The 21,203-nt window shown below is 36.0% G+C and overlaps 1 protein-coding gene across 10 annotated transcripts in view; it reads left to right on the top strand.

Annotated features, from left to right (window-relative positions):
- MBTD1 (mbt domain containing 1) overlaps window positions 1–21,203 on the top strand; it is a 69,607-nt gene that overhangs the window by 2,016 nt on the left and 46,388 nt on the right. For 2 of the 10 annotated variants that reach the window (XM_024751720.1, XM_024751702.1), the window contains exon 3: window positions 2,927–3,024. The exons of the other annotated variants lie outside the window; for them this stretch is intronic. The gene's annotated coding sequence lies outside the window, so the exon portion shown is untranslated. The remainder of the gene's footprint in view (window positions 1–2,926; window positions 3,025–21,203) is intronic. 10 annotated transcript variants of the gene reach the window in all.

Below are 21,203 nucleotides of genomic sequence, written 5' to 3'. Positions count from 1 at the left end.
TCCTTCATTTGGTGAGCTATGCTGCTTCCAAGAGAAGTTTTACTGGCATAGGAATCTTGGGGGCACATGTTTTCCTCTTCCTAATATGGTGAAGTGGGAGTCAAGATGTAACAGATAAAATGTAGAGGTAATGAATCTAGTATAAAAGCCAGAGAGTAAATTTTACTTTAAACTCCCAGTCCCCCGGTTAAAATGTCAGAGCACAGAAATTGTTTTCTCTCCCCCTTTTATGACTTGGAGACTGTTGCTTTGCTCTAATGTGCTTACACTGTATTTTTTTCCATTTGTTTACCTCTACACCGATGAGTGTTTAGAAAGAAAATAGCTGTCTTTTTTTGCACCACCTCCTTCCCTGAATAACAAGTAGCTTCTAATTATGTAGAACCCCATACTCCACGCTTCTGGGTGCCTTGCATATTATGGCAAAAACTGTCTGAATAAGTATCTGTTCATAAGTATCTTATGTTGAACCATGTTTTTTAACTGTCCAGTTTTTAATTTTGTACACACTTTGACATGTGATATTTTCTCTAAATCTAGTCACTGAAAGTTAACATGGGAATGAATACTAGATACTGATAAAAGTTAATGGAGCTGCATAATTCTGTCTTGAAAGTTTTCATTAACGTGAAATTCCCAAGTTCCTGTTCACTTTAAACATGAACTGTCATGACTTAAGCTGACTGACTTTGGAGACGTTTGCATTCTAAACATACTAGACAGGAATGACTGGTTTTATTTTTAAAGAAGACACTACTGTATATTTTTATGGCTGGTTATATGTTGATTTAATTAGTGTCTAAACCTTTTCTTAGATGTTCAGAGGCTTCAAACCCTCAGTTTCATCAGAAATTAAAACTATTTAAATTGTTTTAAATGTAACATAGTTGTCAAAGGAAGGTTAAACTATAGCTTAGAAGTGAAAACAACCTATTAATGTTATAAATACAAAACCACTAGATTACTGAAAGCCATGAGTTCTCAGTGATTTGAGTGACCACATCCTAAAATTAGACAAGTCACTATTTTGGTTGCTCTTTGTTTCTCAATTTTTCATCTTTAAAATGTTTGCTAAGTAAGATTTAACTTTTTCATATTTATAATGTTAAGGTAAGCCAATTATCATTAGTTTCAGAGTTTCAGATCCAAAAGAAAGAAAAACATCAGGATGGTAAAAGAGGAAGGAGTTAATAGTTAAACTAAGATATGCCTCCTAACACTAGGGTATTCTTAACTGTCCAAGGCTACTTTTAATTTTATACAAAAATTGCAGATTGTTTGATTTTAGTCATGAATTTTAAATAAACCTTTGTTTTTTTAGGATTTTTTTCCCACAAATTTAAAATTTCTTACTGCAACCCACAAGGAAGGGTGGAAAGAAAACAATTCCCATTTGAATAAACCCTAAATTTATGGGGATGAAGTGATGCAGTATGAGGGACACTGGCAGATTAGGTTAGCATTTCAGTTCTGCCACTAAATAACTTCATATGCCTTGTTGGACAAGATTCTGTGCCTCAGTTTTCTCATCCTTAGAGTGGAAAGGTTGGTATAGAATTAACATTATCCAATAGAACTTTCTGCAATGATGGAACTGTCCTATATCTGTGCCATCTGTATGGTGGCCACTAGCCACATGTGGCTGTTGAGCACTTAAAGGGTAACTAGTGTGGCTGAGGAACCCAATTTTCGATCTGATTTAATCAGGTGTAAATTTAAATAGCCACATGTCTGCCACACTGGACAGATAATAGAACAGTGTTTTCCAAGCTTAGCTCATCACCACAGTCACCTCTGGGGGATCTTATAAAATTACACAACCTCCCTCTTATGGGTTATCAATCAGTAGGTCTGCAGTGGAGCCTTCTTCAGAAAGGTTTATCAGATTGGTTAGAGCAATACTGCATGAGAAGATTTCTGAGCTCCCTTCTAGTTCTCACTTTAGTATTGATAACTTAAAATGTAATGTAGTAGAAATGAGCTATGGACAAAGTTGGCAAACTGGCCAGGCTCTGCCTGTGCCACCTCCTGACCTGTGATCTTAACGCAGGTTGCCTAATCTCTTCAGGCTTCATTTTCCTCATCTAAAATAAGGGCCAGCCAGGGATCAGCTGTGCCTTCCTCCCAAGGTTTCCGTAAACCTCCAGTCAGATGTGATGACCACTGTATAAGAAAATGGGAGCTGCTATAAATGATAAAATGTTAAGATATCTATCCAGAATCCCCTTTTCTGATTTCCCTTTTCACTGTTATTATCTAATTCCTACTTATATTGTAGAACTAGTTGTATACAATACGCATTAATTAATTTAGTAATTTCTTGTTGTCTCAACTATCTGGCCGTAGCTTATAGTCTAGTTTCAGGATGCGCATATTAAGTTTAACACTTTTTTGTGTTTCTGGTGCTTAGCATAATTATTTGTATATATTGCTCAGTAAATGTTGGATAATACCATCTATTACTTTACTATTAGACTTCAAAATTTTAATTAGCTAGTTTCAGATTATTTTATACACCAGAGAAATAACCCCCTTGTGTGCACATGTGTGTTTAACTCTATTTCAATTGTTCCATTATTAATACCCTATAGTGTTTATTGTTAGTGATTGTGTATATTTTGAGCAGCCAGCTCCAAATATATTTTTAAAAGATAAACACCAAGAGACTGTCATCATTTTGCATCAGTATTTTTAGGTATATCAAATCAAGATGATGCTGAATAACCTATTTAACTTATTTTTGCTACATTAACGTTATAAATGCTCTTGTTTGATTACTCAAATTACATTTACACTTCAGCCCAGCCTTAATATGAATTCAGTTATTTGGAGTAGAATTGATAGCTGATAATGAATGATCTCAAAGACCCTCTCGGTTACTGTATTTCAGACTTAATTTTGATGAGGTCATCTTATTTTTAATTAGCTTTTCAGGTTCCTACTTAAGGATTCATAACTTTCTTCTGAAGAACTGAAAGCACATTCATGTGAATTATTTTATTTTTCAAACATCCTTCCTGTGTGGTAAGTGGTGTTTTCCTTATTTAGAAGAAAGGGAAACTGAGACCCAAATAATTGTTACATCCAAAGTCCTGAGTAATAGAACCAGGACTTGAACCCAAAGAGATAGAAATTTGTATTTTTTATATATCAAAGATAGCTTCCCTTTGCTCACTGTTGCTTTAAATCTTAGAGTATTGTTATGTAGAACATTGTCCTCTCCTGTCTTTCTCTGGGTACTTTTCACTTTCTCTAGGTGGGATATTCAGGATATTATTGCTTTCAGTTTCGATGACTGTATTATTGACATGGACTTACTCTTTCACATTGAACTTGTGGGAAACAAAAACCCAACAATCCCAAATCCTTACCATTTATTTTTCTCCTAATAGTAAGCTTAGAAAGCCAGAAGGCCCTTCTGTTTAGCCCAGTGAATTGTATCTTGACAGTGGTATGAGGAAGAAACCAGCAAGAGCTAAGTAGCTCTTGCTGAGTCCAGTCATCATAGAGTATCTGTTAATTCTTATTTTGAACTTTGTCAGTTCACACATACAGCTTTCAGACTTAAGTTTCTAGGAAACTTATATTCCATGACTAAATATAAAACTGTGATAATTATATGGGTCACTGTACCCTGTTAGTGTGGATAATTAAGAATTGGTTAACTTTTGATTCGTTTATTCATGTTGAAATTATGCTATTAGTACTTGGTTGCATATTTATATGTGCTTGCATTTAGAATCTCAAATATTTTCTGTAAAATTTCTCCTGGAGAGGTTTACACTTTTACTGCAACCTGTGGGGTGATTATACAAATAAGTTAATGGTTATACTTTTTAATTCCTTTGTAGATTTTATAAGGAGGAAGGTTCATCAGGGTTACAGTCACGGTAGGAAAATGAAATTCTACTGCAATTTATGACTTCCTACATTTTGTCACTCTAAAAACCTCTTTTTTGTTTTATTTTTCATTATAGAAGTGTTACATATTTACTGTTTTAAAAAAAAGAAAATGAAAAATATGGAAAAGTTAAAATTATCCTCCCATCCCATTCTCACACTGTTAACAGTCTAGCTGTTCCTTTCTAAATGCATACATAAACAAACACAGATATATCAATCTGTGCATATACCAGCATATATTGTTTCTTTTAATAAAAAATGAGTCATATTATTCATATTTGGCAATTTACTTTTTTTCAGTATTTCAAATACTTTTTACTCAGTATTTTACCTGTAGTAAATCACCCCCCTACTGATGGTTAGATTGCCTTCAGTTTTTCACTATTACATTATTGCTGCAAGAAATATCCTTCCACATGGATCCTTGTGTCCTGTGAGTATTTCTGAAGGACAGATTCCTGAAAGTGGAATTCCCTGGTCAAAGGCATGCTCATTTTTTTTTTAAGTTTTCATAAGTAATGCAAATTGCCTTCCAAAAAGATGGCATATATTTGCCTTCCTACCAAGTGTATATGAGTGCTTTTTCTCCCATACATAAATTTGCCAATGCCAGATATCATCAGTCTCTCAATTTTTTACCAATTATTGAATTTTTTAGAGGTAGTTGATACTTTATAAAAATTAACTTTTATTTTTATAAAACTAATGCATGCACTTGATAGTACCATGTAAACAATAATAGAAGTGTACCCCCAAAAAGGATCCCTTGCAGCAATCTTTTTTTCTCTTCCCAGTTCAGCTTTCATGAGACAAGTACTTTTTTTTTTTTGGCCGTGCCTCATGGCATGTGGGATCTTAGTTTCCGGACCAGGGATCAAATCCATGCCCCCTGCAGTGGAAGCACGGCGTCTTAACCACTGGACTGCTAGGGAAGTCCTGAGACAACTACTTTTAATTCTTTTATCTTTTTGATCTAATATCCATCTCCATAATTCTAAATATTAGACTTCCATTACCTGATGTATGAATTTTAGGTATTATATTTTGACTTCCTCTGTGTTAGTTGAGGAGTTACCATATATGCCCTAATATTAGGCAAGGTTTCACCACCTGCAGTCATCCCATCACCTTATATTCAAAGCCTTGAGTAGTCACCTAACATGGTTTTTCAGTTTTATTTTGAAGAGCAGTGTGTTCAGAATGGCACATTACCTGAAACAGTTTTATTTGATATTTGTTTTCTGTGCTTACAGAAGTTAGCTGATAGAACCATAATTAAGAAAGAAAGAGAAAGGAGGTTAAAATTGAACATAGATTTTAGATTATTCCCTTGATTCGTATTGCTAGTGTTCATTTTAGCTCTATGACCTTGGGCAAATTACTTAATCCGTTTGAACCTCTGCTTCCTCATTTGTAAAAAGGGAGTAATAATATTTGTAAGGATTAAATGCATTGCTACATATTAAGTGCTTAGAATGTCCCTAGCACATATTAAGCATCCTTTAAGTTGTATGACTTATATTAGTTGTATTACTAATCTTACCAGACTTTTTACAAATAAGGAGCAAAAGTATTTCATAAGGTTACTGCGGAATTTACAAATAAACTCCTGTAGAGAAAATGTGTTTCTAAACCAAATTAGATGAAAATGAACAAGACTTACTCTGGAGAACTGTCAAGTGATACAAAAAGTGAATCTAATGTGTGACAGGGGAAGTGTTTCAGAAAATGGCAAAAGCAGTATTTCTTAGATAATATATTCTAATATACTACTTAAATAAACATGTATGTATAGACTTCTAAGTCTGGAGAACAGTGGCAGAAGCCTGATGCAATTTTCCCACCCACCTACCTATAAACCAATAAAAAAGCATGTATAAATCACACACCACCCCTGCCTTCAGCATTAAGAAACAGATTACCACAACCTTCAAATTACTTATAAGCAGAGAAATCAGATTCCAAGAGCTCCTCCTGCCCATATGAAGAGTGGGAAAGGAAAGTCTTAACAGGTTTGTTGAAAGAGTTTAGGGACATGGAAGGCTTAGATGAAGCACAAAAGTACCACTTCCAAAAGAGAGAAATTCATCACTTAAGTTCCAAAATACTGAACACAGGTTTGAAATCTGATAGTTCACAGTTCCAGCCACAGAGAAGAGCTTGAATGCAAGCAATACCAGAATTGGTAAGCTGAAATTACCAGTGCTTCATAGGTAAGGAGGGAAGACATGGAGACTTGGAGACATGGATAAAGAGACAGAAGGAAGAGGAAAAAATTAATAATCTTTCAGAAAAAGAAAGAGGATGTTCTTTAACTAGGAGCTCTGACCATGAAATGAATAGAAATAGAAAAGAATGGATCACATCCATACAGAAATTCTCTGAGAAGAAACAATGTGAGTCAAAGCCTATCAGCTGATGAATATCTCTCCTCCCCCAAAAAAGAAAAACGTGAGGCAGAAGAAAATTGACACAATAATACTGAAAATGAAATAAAACATCTTCAAACCATATTTGGAGATAAGGGTAAAAAAATACCTTCACTCAGAAATATAACACAGAACAGAAAGGGACAAAAAACAGTATGAAATAAGGTCAGATTAGATTAAACTGAGAAAGTAGAAGGAAAAAAATCATATCAGAAATGAAGACTAAGTTACAAGTTTCCCAACAATAGAGTCAAATGCAAATGTGATAAAAGACATAGAAGAAAAACAAAACTAAGAGAATGAAAATGACAGTTTTAGTGAAAGGTGGGTACAAAAAGTCTCACATGTAATTGGTGTCTCTCAAGAAGGCAGAGGAATAAAAGCATAACATTTAAACGCATAATCAAGAAAAGTTTCTGGAAATAAAAGATCTGAATCTTGAATTTTGAATATATGAAAAGTTCATACCAGAAGATAAACTCCAAGATATATTCTAGTAAAGCTATACAACTTTAAAGATTCAGAAAAATTCTCAGGGCCTCCAGGGTAAAAAGATGAAGTGACTTACAAGGGCCCGAGAATTAGACTGGTATTGGGTTTCTCAAAAGCAACATACACAGCAAGAAATAGTGGCGCATCGCCAATTAAAAATATTTTCAAATTGGCTTAGAAAAGCAAAACCCATTTTATAACGTACAAAAGGCCCTTAAAACAGTGAAAGTAAAAGAATGAACAAAGATATACCTGGCAAACAAATAATAAGAAAACAGGATTGGCAATGCTGATAACAAAGTAGAAGTCAAACCAAAAAGCATTGAACAAGACAAAAGAGGACAGTTTATAATGCTACAACCACAATTCACAACAAAGATACAATAGTTGTATATATGAACCAAATAACAGCAACAATCTGTGTAAATCAGAAGCTATAAAAAATACAAGTAGTGAAAAGCACTAAAAATTGGAGACTTTAAGACTCTTAGCACAAGATAGGTGTTGTAGACAAAAAATAAGGTCATAAAAGATGTAAACCACATAATAAGGCAGATCATCAGGTATATCCATTGCTACATCCTAGTAGACACTATATTTCAAACACAGAGTATTCATAAAAATTGTTGCTAAATTAGGAAAACATCAGTAGGTTCCATTCAAGAAAACAAAAGCAAAACCAAAAAGCAAAAGGGCACTTCCATCTTGAAATTTAGAAACCTTCTATTATATGTTAGAAAGCCTTGTGCAAAAAAGTTCATAGCAGTTTTATTCATAGTATTCAAGTCTGGGTGGAGAATGGATAGACTGATATATTGATAAAGTTCAGTTTCACTCAGCAGTAAGAAGCGTTGAACCATTATACATGCAATAACAGATAAATCTCAAAATGTCCGTATAGTTTTATTCCATTTATGTAAAATCTTAAATATATGCAAAATTAAGCAATTGTGCTAAAACTGGGAGGAGGAGAAAAACTGACTGTGAAAGGACATGAGGGAGCTTTCTAGAGTGATAGAAAATTTCAGCATCTTGATTGAACTTGAAAAGTTCAGCATCTTTGATATGCATTCAAAATTATGCCTCAATTAAAAAAATCAACTTTTGGATAAACAGGGAATGCAAACAAATTACAGTTTCTAAAAAGTAATAATAATGGGGCTTCCCTGGTGGCGCAGTGGTTAAGAATCCACCTGTCAATGCAGGGGACATGGGTTCGAGCCCTGGTCCAGGAAGATCCCACATGCCGCAGAGCAGCTAAGCCCGTGTGCCACAACTACTGAGCCTATGCTCTAGGGCCCGTGAGCCACAACTGCTGAGCCCGTGTGCCAAAACTACTGAAGGCCACGTGCCTAGAGCCCATGCTCCACAACAAGAGAAGCCACTGCAATGAAAAGCCCGCGCATTGCAACGAAGAGTAGCCCCTCCTTGCTGCAACTAGAGAAAGCTGCACGCGGCAACAAAGAAACAAAGCAGCCAAAAGTAAATAAATAAATAAATTTATAAATAATAATAATGAAAATGCTACATACATACCAGAATCTGTGGAATATGTTTAAAACAGTGAGCAGAGGAAAATTCGGACTCCTAAATTATCAGCTGTTAAAGGAAAATTCAAAAGTAAATTCTAAAGATTTTATTGGCTTTATCAGCAGTTGATACATTGGGCAACATCCAGTCTAGCAGGTAGAAAGGGGCTCTGAAGAGCTGCAGAAGGCCAAGAGATTTTGATAGACCAAAGTGAGCAGGAGGAACAAGGAAGTTATACTGGGCATTTGCTGATTGGTTAAAATGGGGTTACTGGCCTTAATGGAGCAAAAGGAAGTCTTGGAGCTGGGTCAAGTAACTTGTGCTGATAGGTTGACTTAGGCTTATCTTTTTCTGGAAGAGCTGAGTGTAGAAAACTAACCACTAAATTTTGGCTTTCTGACTTGGGGCATAGCATGAGCAACTCCACCTTGGGCCTAATCCGGTTACTTTAGCATAGTAAAAATAGAAGATTGAAAAGAAATAATTCCCAACTCAGAAACAAAAAGAGCAAAGCAAAACACACACAAAAAGGGAATAATAGATAAAAGTAGAAGTTAATGAATTAAAGGACAGAAAAACTATACATAACATTGATGAGTCAATCCTGGACCTTTGTGGGAAAATTCACAAAGTATGTAAACCACTAGCTAGTTTAATCAAGGGGGAAAGGAGAATGCGCAAACATACAAAATAAGAAATAAGAAGGAAATGATACAGAAGAAATTGAGAAAATCGTACACAACTATTTTGCACACACTGTGCAAATAAATTTGAAAACCTAGATGAAATGGATTATTAGGAAAATACAGTTTGAGAAAATTGACCTCACTAGAGAGTTTCTTAAAAACTTAGGTAAATTTCTCTATTTCTTTTATGGAAATTATCAAGGAGCTATCCCACAAAACACCAGGCCTGAGTGATTTCACAAGGGAATCTGCAAAACCTTTAGATAGCATGTAGTCCCAATGCTACACAAATCATTTCAGACCATAGAAAATGAAGGAAAACTTTCTAATTATTTTTATGAAGGAAGACTAATACTGCTTTCTGCACCTGATAAAGATGGTGCAAAAAAATGAAAATTAGACATTTATGAATATCTGCAAAATCCTAAATATTGTGCAATCTCTTAACACAATATTCAAATACATTATGACGAAGTGAGCTTGATAGTAGCAGCACAAGAACGCTTCAGTATGTGGAGGTTTGTTGATATAATTTACCATATTAATAGCTCTAAGGAGAACAGTCATATTCTCTTTTTAGATGTTGGGAAAGCCTGTGACAAATTCAACACCTATTCCTAATAGAAACTTTTAAGAAAACAGGAATGGATAGATCCTTCCTTAACATGATTTTTGTAAATGCACATGCACACTCACATACATACATACATCAAAATGTCTTAATCCTGGGGCTTCCCTGGTGGCGCAGTGGTTAAGAATCCGCCTGCCAGTGCAGGGGACACGGGTTTGAGCCCTGGTCTGGGAAGATCCCACATGCCACGGAGCAACGAAGTCCGTGCACCCCAACCACTGAGCCTGCGCTCTAGAGCCCATGCTCTGCAACAAGAGAAGCCACCTCAGTGAGAAGCCCGCGCACAGCAACGAAGAGTTCTTCCCACTCGCCGCAACTAGAGAAAGCCCGTGCAGCAACGAAGACCAACGCAGCCAAAAAGAAATAAATAAATAAAGCAAATGCAAAAAATACAGTTAGGAAAAAGAAAATTATAAGCTTAGTGGAAAAGAGAAAAGTTTCTTTGCAAGTGACATTATAGTGTATCTGGAAAGCCCTAGAAAATCAATGATAAAACTTTCCAAATAATTTAGCAAGATTGCAGGATATAAAATAATAAATCTAAGTGTACTCAGTCAATTCAACAATATAACAAAAGGGAAAATTGCATTTACATTGGCCACGAAAAATAAAATACTTAAATTCATAAGGATTTCCTTTTAACAAGAATTGTTCAAAAGCCTATATGATGCAAACTATACAACGTTTCTTGTTCTCAGTTAAGACATTTCAACATTATGAAGATTCCGAAGTTAGTAAATCTAATGAGGCCCTAATAAAAATACCCAACAATTTTTTGGTATAGAACTAAGCTAGTTAATACTGAAGTTCATTTGGAAAAATAAAACATGCAAGAATATCAAAGCATTAAAGGAAAAATATTGGGGGAGGGTGTCTAGGCCTACCAGATTTCAGACTATACTAGGAAGGCTCTCTAATTCAAAAAGGAAGCTATTGGCACATGAATAGACAGACCAATAAGATAGTATAACGTTTAGATATGGACACAACTACATATGGAAATCTAAAACATAAAGTGGTATTTCAAAGCACTGTGACAAAAGGGACATTTTAGTAAAAAGCGATGGTACAACTAGATAGTTGGGAAAAGATAATATTAGAGCCACTGTTTATACCATACATAAGAATAAACTCTAGGGGCTTCCCTGGTGGTGCAGTGGTTGAGAGTCCGCCTGCCGATGCAGGGGACACGGGTTGGTGCCCCGGTCCGGGAGGATCCCACAAGCCACAGAGCTGCTGGGCCCGTGAGCCATGGCCGCTGAGCCTGCGCATCCGGAGCCTGTGCTCCGCAATGGGAGAGGCCACAACAGTGAGAGACCCGCGTACCGCAAAAAAAAAAAAAGAATAAACTCTAAATGGATCAGAGATGTAAATAACAATATGGGTGAATTTTTCTATACCATCGTATAAGGGAAATTTTTCTGTGACTCAAGGTACAATGAAAGAAAATACTGATAAATTTAACTACGTTATAAAAATTTTATTTAATTGTATGGCAAAAAATTCCATAAAATCAAAATTTGCCATATATAACAGAGGTAAATTTAGGGTAAATTCCTAAATACAAAGAGTTTTGAAAAAACATTTAAAAGATTAAAAACGCTTAAAGAATAAAGGGCAAGAGATAAGAACAGACAAGTCCACACACATATACAGAAAGGTACAAAAATGGCTTAGTGTAGAACTATACTGGTTTTTAATACCAAACCCCAATAAAAAGGATGTGAGATCTCCTTGGAGAAAAGGGTAATTTAGGAGCTGGAGCAGTGTAGGGTTTAAAACGATCCTAGAATATCTTGATATTCCAGAAAGTAAGGTACTGCTCAAAAATTGATGTGGGCATGTCAAAATGACATGGGAGTCAGTTCAAGGGGATCCTAGTAGCCAAATTTGGGATAATTTGAACCCCCAAATAATTAAAGACAGAAATGAATTATGAACTAGGGGGGTGGAGCGGGGAAATAGGAGTTAGTGAACTCATACTGATAATGAATAGGTAGATAGATATATGAAGGGGATGATGAGAGTTTCCTGCTGACTGGTAAGAGAGTACTAACACTAGAAAATCATTTTGCAGACATCATAATGTTTGGTTCTGCAGGAGTTATTGGATGCCTAATTTAGGGATGAGGGGGGTAGAATTTCAGTGAGCAACTGTATTAGTTTGTTTTAAATGTGTCCCCAAGATTGCTTATTAGTTGCAAGGAGAAATATGGTAAGTATACTGGAAAAACTGGACAACACCTTGGCAGGGTGATGAAAATGAACATCACCACTGAGGGGCAGATATGTATCTTGTGCCTCTGGATGTAATACTCTTTAGAAGGAAAAATCACTTACATAGTATTATGGGGATATATAACCTGAAAATGAGGAAACTTCAGATGAACCCCAAATGCAAAGCATCCCATTAAAAAGAGGAGAGGTCTTCCCAGCATTGCTTGGGTCTGGATGTAGGTGTTTCCCCAATTGGTGCTGTATGCACTTTTATTTCTATCTATATATATATTGCTTGTTCTCCCAATTTGGTGATGTAAGTTCTCCAAAATTGGTGATGTATGTACATTTATCTCTGTCTCTGTCTCTGTCTCTGTTTCTCTCTCTCTCTCTCCCTCTCTCTCTCTCTCTCTCTCTCTCTATATATATATATATATATATTGCTTGTCCTTATATTGTAACTTACTACTAATATAATAAATTTCCTTATTTCTTGCTTATTAAAAAAAAAAAAGAGGAGAGGAGGCCTACATTCTCCAAAAACAATCTTCTAGATTAAAGGAAACAAATACAGCATGTGATGCTGGACTGGAGGGAAGAAATTCTATAAAGGACATTGGGTCCATTGAAATATGGATGGTAAATTAGGGCAAAGTATTAACGTTAAATTCCCTGAAACTAATAACTGTGCTATAGTTATGAGAGAATGTTTATATTCTCAGGAAATGCACAGTGAAGTAGTTTGGAATAAAAAGACATGTATGGGACTTCCCTGGTGGTCCAGTAGTCAAGACTCCACATTTCCACTGCAGGGGACATGGGTTTGATCCCTGGTCAGGGAACTAGGATCCTGCATGCTGCTGCCAAAAAAAAAAAAAAAAATTGTATGCAACTCACTCTCAAATGGTTCAGAAAAACACCTATATATTTTGAGAGAAGAATAAAACAAATGGAGCGATTTTTTAGTAATTGGTGAATCTGAGTTGAATACAAAGGATTTCTTTGTACTATATTTCCAGCTTTTCTGTAAATTTGGAGTTATTTCCAAGTAAAAAGTTTCTTTTAAAAAAAAAAGGGGAAAAAAGACTACACTGACATACCATTTTCATCCAGCATATTATGGCAAAAAAAAAAAAACCTCCCAGTATTGCTGGAGCAAATACAAAACGGTAAAATTTCCATGGAGGGGAATTTGGCAATATCTAACAAAACATTCACCATTCTACCCAGCAGTCACACTTCTGAGGATATGCCCTGAAGTTACACCTCAAACAATTTATATACATATATGTGTATATGTATATATACATGTGTATATGTTCATTGCAGCAATATTTGTTATTGCAAAACATTGAAAGCTGTTGTGTCCAAATGAAATTGATTGAATAAACATGCACACAGTGGAGAACTGTGCAGCTTAAAAAGGAATGAGGAAGATGTCTGTGCCCTGAAATGAAGTGGTTTCCAGGATGTATTTCTAAATTAAAGGACAGAGGAATTTAGTATGTGGCCTTTTGTGTATATAAGGAAGCATAAATATACCTGTTTACCTTTTTAAAACATACACACATAAGAAAGATGAACCAGAAAGCAATAAAGTTGGTTACCCACCTACAGGAGACAGTGGTGAGGTAAGGGAAGGAAATATTTCTCCAAGTTATACCTTTTTGTATAGCTGTTTATATTTGAAAGCAGGGTGATTTTTTTGATAGTCCCAATAAATGAAATTAACTCAATAAGGATGTCAAGGGAGACTAAAACCAAAAGCAAACCAAAACCAACTTATTTCAAACTGACAATTGAAGGAGGGAGAAATAGCTAATCCAAGTAACTCTAAAACTCAGTACTCTGTTCCTCAGTTTGAGGAGAAGGGACTACAAAGAAATTCTGAACTCAAAAGTTCATTTTTGTAGCAGTATGGATGTTATGCTCTGAAGCTATTTAAATATATAAAAGGATGGAGCAAATGAATAAATGTTAATTTTGTTGGAAGCCAGGGTTTTCAATAGAAGAAGAGAGAGACAAATATGGATGTGAGAAGGTAAGGAAAAGCCCTGTGGGGATGGACTCTAATTGGAGGTGTAAGTGTGAACTTATGATTTTGAAAATACATTGTATATACATAAGTCATATGTCACATACATGTGTGCATATATATTCCAACTCACATGCACTGAAAGGCTCCAGAAGCAAAGAGATACCCCAGTAGCAATGAACACATGGACCACCTAGATCTTTATTTCTAACATTCCTAGTAAAAGAAACCAAGGCTCTTTGGAGAAATGGTTGATTTCAGAGCTGAGACAGGAAAGTGAGATAAGCCTAGAATGTCTTGTTATGCCAGAAAGCAAAAAATTGTTCAAAAATGATAGGGGCATGTCAGAATGACACAGGAGTCAGCTTGAATGGGTTCCCACTGCCTGAATCTGTCATGATTTGAGCCCCCAAATAACAAAGGACAATAAAGAATTACAAACCATTGAAAAGTTGGAATCCAGGAGTTAATACCCATAAGAGAAAAAAGAAGGGATCTTCCTAACAGAAGAATGCCAACTGATGAATATGGAAGGAATTCTGGGATTGGAAAATCATAGTAAAAGATTGGGCAAGAATCATTGGATGCTAAATCTGGAGTGAAATTTTGATGAGCAGTATATTTGCATGGTCTTGAAGTGTCTTCCATAGGTTGCTTATTAAAAGAGGGAAAACAGTAAAACACCAGTGGAGAACCAGATCCCACAGCTAGACCAAGTCTTATCATCACCAATAAGGGGCAGATGAACATCATATAATCTGGGTTTACTACCCTGAGTAGCATGAGTTATGTAATATTTCAACTGGGAATATACAGTCTGAATCTAACGATGAGAAGACTGCAAACCCAAAAGGGGGAAGTTTTTAAAGGAGAGGAAATCTATGTGAAAGAATTCCAAATAATTTGTGTAGATAGTCCACACTCAAAGAGGGGGTGCTTGATGGCCTCTTGCTGATGTGCTTTCGCCTATGCTGTTCTCTGCCTAAAAAGATCCTCCTCTTGCCCATCAGAAATCTTCTCTCAGCCTTTAAACAAGTCTAATTTGTGTGTGTGTGTGTATGTGTGTAATACTGAGTTGACCTGACCCCCTGTTTTTCTCTCGGAAATTTTCATTCCATTCATCCACATAATTGTCTTTGGAGCTGTTCTGTTCTTTTATGCCCCTGACCCTCTGGTTGAATACCCCTAGGCATGCACTTAACCCAGGTGAAGACAACATACCCATTATTTGGGATTTTTTAAACTTAGGAACTCTGCTCTTAGAACTGTAAGATGGCAAATTTAAGAAATGAATGATAAAGAGATAATACCAGGGAAAAAAGCTAAAGGCTTTGACTAAGATTTTGTCTGAGGAATAAAGAGGGATCCTCAAATATTCAGGGACAATAATGAGAGAATAAAATGGTTTCTGCTTATCTCCTACCAAATTCAGTTTGTTCATCAAATTAGGAACCACAGTTTAATTAGGTTTCTGTCACTTATAACCAAAAACATAAAGGCTCAGTTTAAATCAGGGTTTCTCACCAGTGGCACTAAACAGCATTTTGGACTCTCCTGTCATGTTAATGCAAAGGAATGTGACTCTTTTCCTCCAGTCCTCTTAAGGGATATTGCCAAATATCTACCAGGGGGCTAATATCCACTGCCCCCAGTTGAGAGACAACAAATATTTGAGTCCTGCAATGCTGATCGCTGAGAATATTGTGAACAAGACAGAAATACTTACAGTTCATAGAAGATAGGCAAAAAATTAAGTGCTCACAAAAATCTTAAAATCAAAATTCTCTGAAAGAAACAAACAGGATACTGAAATGAGAAATAATGGGGTGAAGAGTGCTACTTCATTTAATTAATTTGTTTAAGAGTGCTTTATTTTTTTTAATAAATTTATTTTTTTAAAAAAGAGGGGGTGTTTAATTCCCCACTCCTTGAGCGTGGGCTTCGAATAGTTACTTCCTTCCAAAGAGTACAGTATGGAGAGAGGTGAAGAGTAATTTTATAGTAGAAAAAACTGCCAAATAATTCTTCAGGCAAGTGGAACTTCCCTGATGGTGCAGTGGTTAAGAATCCATCTGCCGATGCAGGGGGCGCAGGTTCAATCCCTTGTCCGGGAAGATCCGACATGCCGCGGAGCAACTAAGCCCATGAGCCACAACTACTGAGCCCGAGTGCTGCAACTACTAAAGACTGCGCACCTAGAGCCCATGCTCCACAACAAGAGAAGCCACCGCAATGAGAAGCCCGCGCACTGCAACGAAGAGTAGACCCCACTCGCTGCAACTAGAGAGGGCCCACGCGCAGCGATGAAGACCCAACACAGCCATAAATAAATAAATAAATTTATTTATTTTAAAAGAATTCTGGCAAGTAATCAAGGTAAACATCAACAGGGATAAGTTATGTTGACAGGATGTATCCCCAGTCTAATCATGAGGATATGAGACAAATTCAATAGAAGCGACGTTCAACAAAATACCTGACCAGTACTCCTCAATTGTCAAGGTCACCAGAAACCAGGAAAATCTGAGAAATTTTCACAGCCCAGAGGAGCTTAAGTAAATCTAACAACTAAATGTAATGTGGGATCTTGGAACAGAAGAAGAACATAGGGTAAAAATGAAGGAAATTTGAATAAAGTGTATATAGACTTAGTTAAATGACATCAATTGTAGTTCATTAACAAATGTACAATACTAACGTAAGATATTAATAGGGGAAACAGGTATAATATGGGAAATCTGCGCTGTATTTTCAACTTTTCTGTAAATCTATTGTAACTATATACATTGTAAATCATTTGTAAGTAAAGATATTTTGCAAAAATAGCCATCTATTGTTAACATTCTTAAGGGGGGACATAATCTTATAATAAAGAGTAGTCATTTAGTCATTTAAGTTTAATAAGTTAAGCTTTATGGAAAAAATTTATAACCCAGGCAATAAATATAAGTTGACATTCGCCCTTTTTATCTCCATCCTCCAAACTTTTTATTCAAGTTGATCAAAAAACTCACTTCTTATTATTTTTAATCTCATGGGGAAATGAGGAATCACTATATCTTTATACCTATCCACTTCATAAGTTAAATCATTAGTGTTTATATGATAATGTTTACTGCTGCTCAGCCCAGTCACTGGATTGAACCCGGGCTACGGCAGTGAAAGCCCAGAATCCTAACCACTAGGCCACCAGGGAACTTCCTTTGTTCCTTTTTGTTTGTTTGTTTTGTTTTTTTTTTTGTGGTACGCAGGCCTCTCACTGTTGTGGCCTCTTCCGTTGTGGAGCACAGGCTCTGGACGCACAGGCTCAGCGGCCATGGCTCACAGGCCCAGCTGCTCCGCGGCATGTGGGATCTTCCCAGACCGGGGCACGAACCTGTGTCCCCTGCATCAGCAGGCGGACTCTCAACCACTGCGCCACCAGGGAAGCCTTCCCTTTGTCCTTTTTGATATAACTTCTTTTCCTGGAGTTAACAACTGTCTCATATTTTTTCGTTTAATCATTTAACACTATTAAAAGTGTCTATTGCCTTTTTCCTAAATCCTCCAACAAACTCTGTCAAACACAAAAGTTTTATTTTTATCCTGGAGCTGCCATCATCCATCCTCCTCCAGTATAGTCTGGTTGCTTTGCAGGCCTCCTGTACAGCTGTCATCCAAGGACATCCCTTTTATCATTGTCTTGGGAATTCCCTGTCCTCTGTTGGATCTTTCTCTTTCTTCATTACTTTGATATTATAATGAAGCACATCTGAGTAAAAGTGGGATCTAAGTTTTTTGAGACTTGGCATATCTGAAAATATCTTTATCCAGCCATTACACGTGGCTGATAGATTGACAGGATATAGATTTTTTTAACAGCTTTCTTGAAGTAAAATTGACACGAGATTTAAAACTTTAAAGTGTACAATTTAATAAGTTTTGACAAATATAACACTCGTGAAACCATCACCACAGTCAAGATACAGAAGCTGTCCATAATCCCCAAAAGTTTCTTCATGATCCTTTATAACCTCTTTCCCACCCCTGGCCCATCCCTTCCCCAGGTAACTTACTGATCTGTTTTCTGTCACTACATTAGTTTGCATTTTCTAAAGTTTTATAAAAATGAAATCATGCAGCTTGTGTTCTTTTTTTTTTGGGTATGGTTTTCGCTCAGCGTAATTATTGTGAGATTGTCGCTGTTGTGTGTGTCAAAAATTAATTCCTTTTTATTGCCAAGTAGCAAAATGGAATCATTGTATGGATGTACCACAATTTGTTTATTCATTTACTTTTTGATGGACATTTGGGTACTTCCAGTTTTGAGCTATTATGATCATTCATATATATGTCTTTGTATGGACTTAAGCTTTCATTTTTCTTAGATAAATACCCAGGAGTGGAATGGATCGTAGGCGGTGTATATTTAGCACATCTTATTTAACACTGTATTTAAAACTGCGTGTTCTCCAAAGTGCTTGTACCATTTTACATTCCCATCTTCAGTATATGAGAGTTCCATTTGCTGCACAGACCATAGAGGGCTGTGGGTTTGTTTGGCCATTCTAATAGATGCATAAGAACATCTTGTGATTTTAATTTGTAATTTCCTAATGACCAATGATGTTGAACATGTATTCGTGTCCTTATTTGCCATCCATGTAGCTTCTTTGTGAATTCTCTTTAGATCTTTGCCTGTTTTTTTTTAATTATGTTGTTTAAGTTACTGAATTTTGACGGTTCTTTATATGTCCTGGATACAAATCCTTTATCAGGTATATGATTTGCAAATATTGTTTTCCAGTCTGTGGCTTGTTTTATTCTCCTAATAGTGTCTTTCAAAGACCAGAAGTTTTAAATTTTGATTAAGTTTAGTTATCAATTTTTCCTTTAATGGGTCATACTTTTGATGTCATATCCAAAAACTTTTTAATACCTAACCTAACATCGTGAATGTTTTTTTCCAGTTTTTTTTTCTGGAAGTTTTTAGTTTAAGCTCTTACTTTTAGGTCTGTGATCCGTCTTGTTTTTGTTTTTGGCCACGCCGTATGGCTTGTGGGACCTTAGGTCCCCAACCAGGGATTGAACCCAGGCCACAGCACTGAAATTGCCAAGTCCTAACCACTGGACCACCAGGGAATTCCCTGTGATCCATTTTGAGTTACGTTTTGTTTAGGATATAACGTATAGATCCCAGTCTTTTTTTTTTTTTTTTTTGCATATGGTTATCTGCTTGTTCCAGCACCTTTTGTTGAGAAGACTATATTTTCTCCACTGAATTGCCTTTTCACACTTGTGAAAAAAAATCAATTGACCATATATGTATGGGTCTATTTCTTTTGATCTGTTTGTCGGTCTTTATGTCAAAATTCCACTGCCTTGATTAGAGTAGCTTCAGCATACGTCTTGGAGTCAGGAAGCTTAAGTCTTTCAACTTTGTTCTTCTCAAATTTGTTTTGGCTATTCTAGGCCCTTGCAGTTCCATATGAATTTTAGATTCAGCTTGTCAATTTCTACCCCAAAGTCTTCTGTGTTTTGATTATGTTTTTCGGGGTTGGTTTGTTTGGCCACTCCATGTAACATGTAGAATCTTAGTTCCCCAGCAGGGATTGAACCCCTGCCCCCTGAAGTGGAAGCACAGATTCTTAACCACTGGACCACCAGGGAAGTCCCTTGATTACAATTGTGTTGGATCTATAAATCAACTTGGGAAGAATTGGCATTTTAACAATATTTATTCTTCTAATCTGTGAACACAGTAAATCTTTCCATTTATTTAGATCTTTCTTTAACCCTTTCAGGAACATTTAGTAGTTTTCATGGTATTGGTCTTGCACATCTTTTGCCAGATTTATCCCCAATTATTTCATACTTTTTGATGCTATTGTAAGTGGTATTTTTTTATTTCTAGAAATTGAACTCCAGAAATTTCAATTTCTGGAGTTTTGTTGCTAGTATATAGAAATGCAGCTGATTTTCCTGTACTGATATTTTGTCCTGCATCCTTGCTAAACACTTATTAGCCCAACACTTACTGTATATTCCATCAGATTTTCTACAATCATGATGTCTGGGAATAAAGATTTAGTTAAATTTACTTCTTTACAATCTGGATTCTTTTATTTCTTTATTTCTGTACTTTTTGTTTCTTATTGCGCTGGCTAGAATTTCTAGTACAATATTGAATTAAAATGGCAAAAGCAAATATATAAACTCCCAGTCTTCATGGGAAAACATCCAGATTTTCATAATTAAATTTCTTTTTTTTTTGGCTGGGCCACACAGCATACAGGATCCTAGTTCCCCTACCAGGGATCAAACCCGTGCCCCCTGCAGTAGAAGCATGGAGTCTTAACCACTGGACCGCCAGGGAAGTCCCCATTAAATTTCATGCTAAGTTTAGGATTTTCCTGAATGTTCTTTATCGGGTGAGGAAGTTCTCTTCTATTCCTAGTTTGCTGAGGGTTTTTTTTTTAAATCAGGAATAGGTCTCGGAGTCTGTAAAATGCTTTTTCTGTATCTCTTGAGATAATCATATGACTTCTGTTTTTTAGTCTATTAATATGATGAATTTATTGATTTTCAAATGTTGAATTAGCTTTGCCTTCCTGGGATAAACCCACTTGGCCATCCTATATTATTCTTTTTATGTAGTGTTTGATCAGTCTGCTAAAATTTAGTTTAAAATGTTTGCATCCTATATTCATGAGTAATATTGCTCTGTAGTTTTCTTACAATAGCTTTTCTGGTTTTGGGATCAGAGTAATGCTGGCCTAATAGAATGAATTGGACACTATTTCATCCTCTTCAGTTTCCTGGAAGAGTTGTTGTAGAATCAGTAGTATTTCTTAAGTAGAATTCTCCAGTGAAGCCATTTGGGCTGGCGTTTTCTTTGTGAGAAGGTTTGTAACTACACATTTAATTTCTTTACCTATTCAGGTTATTATAGTTATTTACCTATTCAGGTACTATGTTTATATGTGAGATTTGGTTTTATGTCTTTCAAAGAATTTGTCCGTTTCCTCTAAGTTGTCAAATTTATTAGCGTAGAGTTGTTGGTAATATTCTTACTCTCCTCTTAATATCTCCAGAATCTGTAGTGATGCTGCCTCTCATCCATGATACTGGAAATTTTGTCTTTTCTCTTTTTTGCTTACCTCTAATCAGTCTTATTGATCTTCTCAAAGAACTGGCTATTGCTTTCTTTTTTTTTGGGGGGGGGGGTTTGTTTGTTTTTCAGTTAGTTGATTTTCACTTGGAGCTTTGAGTATAGATTTTATGATAAGAATTTTTTTCCT

This window comes from Neophocaena asiaeorientalis, unplaced genomic scaffold (assembly GCF_003031525.2).
Source record: "Neophocaena asiaeorientalis asiaeorientalis breed wild unplaced genomic scaffold, Neophocaena_asiaeorientalis_V1.1 scaffold257, whole genome shotgun sequence".
Lineage (NCBI taxonomy): Eukaryota > Metazoa > Chordata > Mammalia > Artiodactyla > Phocoenidae > Neophocaena > Neophocaena asiaeorientalis.
The sequence above is the reverse complement of the archived record's forward strand: the minus strand, read 5'-3'. Positions and strand labels throughout refer to the sequence as shown.